This window comes from Durio zibethinus, chromosome 25, assembly GCF_047325235.1.
Source record: "Durio zibethinus cultivar Kanyao isolate XHJ-2024 chromosome 25, ASM4732523v1, whole genome shotgun sequence".
Taxonomy (NCBI): domain Eukaryota; kingdom Viridiplantae; phylum Streptophyta; class Magnoliopsida; order Malvales; family Malvaceae; genus Durio; species Durio zibethinus.
The window spans coordinates 1380236-1382851 of record NC_143186.1 but is presented as its reverse complement, the minus strand read 5'-3'; the positions used below and the strand labels follow the sequence as shown (position 1 = coordinate 1382851).

Genomic DNA, 2616 nt, shown 5'->3' with positions numbered 1-2616 from the left:
ACCAAATTTGAGTTTTCTTCGAATCGAACCCGAGTAACTTACGAGTACTAATGTATCATTTACACCCCTACTGGTGATAGTGAAGTTTGTGTGTGCAATCTTGGCCAGACCAGGCATTATTGGTGTTGTGCCATTGTTGCCTATTGGATGGTAGGTATAGTCTCATGGCCCTTGCTTATGTTTTTCCTATGCCAAGCAGTTGTGGTATGGCCTCGTACATCATTTCCTCTGCTCACTCATTGAGTAATCAATGCGTTGTAAACTGGTGTGTGTGGATGCTACCATTTGTATGCAATGGGCATATGAATGGTGCTATGGTTGCACATGTTGGTAGGCTCTATGCTTGATGCATCGAATTGTCAACCCATCATCCCTTTCAATCTCCCCCCATGTGGTCATCATTCTTTAGGGGCATAATCAAGATCCTATGCTACATATCTAAATCAATGGAAACCATATGTCTTACCATCCCTCATCCATCTTATGTCCTTAAGTGCTACGGGTCTAACCTTAAACATGCCACATGTCCCAAGTTTACCACCCAAACCTCCATGGCCACATTAGTGCATTGGTGTTCGATCGTATTCCCATATGTGAAATGTTTTATAGGTGTGAGTTCTCAAGCCTTGTCAGTTCGATGCCATGCATTTCACATGTGAAATATTTAAGTTGTTGTAGTTAAAAAGCTTGTAGTTGGAACTAAGTTTTGGCCATTTAGTCTACCTCACAGTGAGTACCGATCTACTTATCCCTACTACTGATGATGCACTCTTGCCTTAACTGGTTGGGTTATTCCTCTAACACTGTTATTTTGAAGAAATTTGAGTGCTTAAAGCAGGCTTATGCTTGTATACATTAACATGCGATAACATCATAGGATTTCAGTCCGATTGTGTTGGCCTTCAGAATCGAAGTAATGATTAGTAAAAATAGTTGGAGGCATTCGTAATTCATAGTTAGAAGTGAAATTCTTGGATTTATGAAAGATGAATAATTGTAAAAGCATTTGCTCAGGATGTTTTCATTAATCAAGAATGAAAGTTGAAGGCTCGAAGATGATCAGATACTATTCTAGTCTCAACCATAAATGATGCCGACCAAGGATGGATGGATGTTACTTTTAGGACTCTGTCAACACGTTATGTGAAATCAAAATCTTTAGGTTCCAAAGGGAGTATTGTCTCAAGTCAAAAACTTAAAGGAATTGATGAAAGGGCACCCCCAAGAGTGGACCTATAGCTTAATTTAACTCAAGATGGGGAAACTTACCAAGTTTAAACATAATAAGATTGATAGACTGAGAGCTCTTTCTTAATTCTATAAGTGGTGGTGCATGGCCATTTTTAGTTAGTGGAGCTATTTGTTTGGTTAATTTTGTTAATGAATGAGACCTCAGCCTACTAACCAGCAACGTGGAGGTGATCATTCGTGGCTAGCTTCTTAGAGGGATTATGGCCACTTAGGCCAAGGAAGTTTAAGGCAATAATAGGTCTAGGATACCCTTAGATGTTTTAGGCTGTACGTACGTTACACTAATGTATTCAACAAGTTCATAGCCTTGGCCGACAGGCCCAAGCAATCTTTGAAATTTCATTATGATGGGGATAGATCATTGCAATTGTTGGTCTTCAAAGAGAAATTCCTAGAAAGCATAAGTTGTCAGCTCATGTTGACTATGTCCCTGTCTTTTGTACACACTGCCCATCGCTCCTACTGATTGAATGGTTTGGTGAAGTGTTTAGATTGTGACAACATGGATGGTTTGCTACCCATGACATAATGAGAAGTCCACTGAACCTTATCATTTAAAGGAAGAAGAAGTCATAACAAGGTTTTTGTAGGTGAACCTATGGAATGATCAATGTCAAAACTCGTTCAACGAATAAACCATAAAAGTGTTAATGAAACGCTGAGGGGGGAGGCTGCCTCCATGCCTCGAACCTTTTCTGACCTCAAGCAGGAGCAATGGTCACTTCATTCCACCTCCTAAGTGGGTAAAATGATAGGCGTTATCACCTGCGACCTAGTAACAAACCCACAGTGTGAATCACACCAATGAATAGGAGTAAAAAAGAGTGCAATGGTGTGGCTATACTTGAGTGGCCTTTAATGAAGTGCTGGTAATAGTTGACCAGCCCAAGGAATAACCAAAACTCAATTACCTTGGCTGGTGGCTCCAACTCTAGAATGGCACAAACTTTGCCTGCTTCTATGCATATCTTGCCACCTCTCACTATGTGGCCAAGAAATGGTACCTCTCATTGGGCAAATGAGCACTTCTCCTTCTTCACATACAATTCATGCACCCATAACACCTTGAACACCTATCTCAAGTGGTCTACATGCTCTTCCAATGTCTAGCTATAAATCACAATATCATCAAGATAAACCATAACAAAATGATCAAAAAACAACTGAAATACCATGTTCATGAGTGTGCAAAATTTTGCCAGGGCATCGTGAGTCTAAATGGCATAACCAAGAACTCATAAGAGCCATAGTGGGTGACACATGTTGTCTTGGGCTCATCCCCCTCTGTGATCCTGACCTAGTAATAACTTGACCTTAAATCTAGCTTGGTGAACCAGCTTATGCCTGCAAGTTGGTCGAACAAGT

At 40.5% G+C, this 2616-nt stretch overlaps 1 pseudogene; it reads left to right on the top strand.

The window, feature by feature from the left end:
• Positions 1 to 650: 650 nt before the first annotated feature.
• Positions 651 to 1864, top strand: LOC149511462 (18S ribosomal RNA; annotated as a pseudogene).
• The last annotated feature ends 752 nt before the right edge of the window (positions 1865 to 2616 follow it).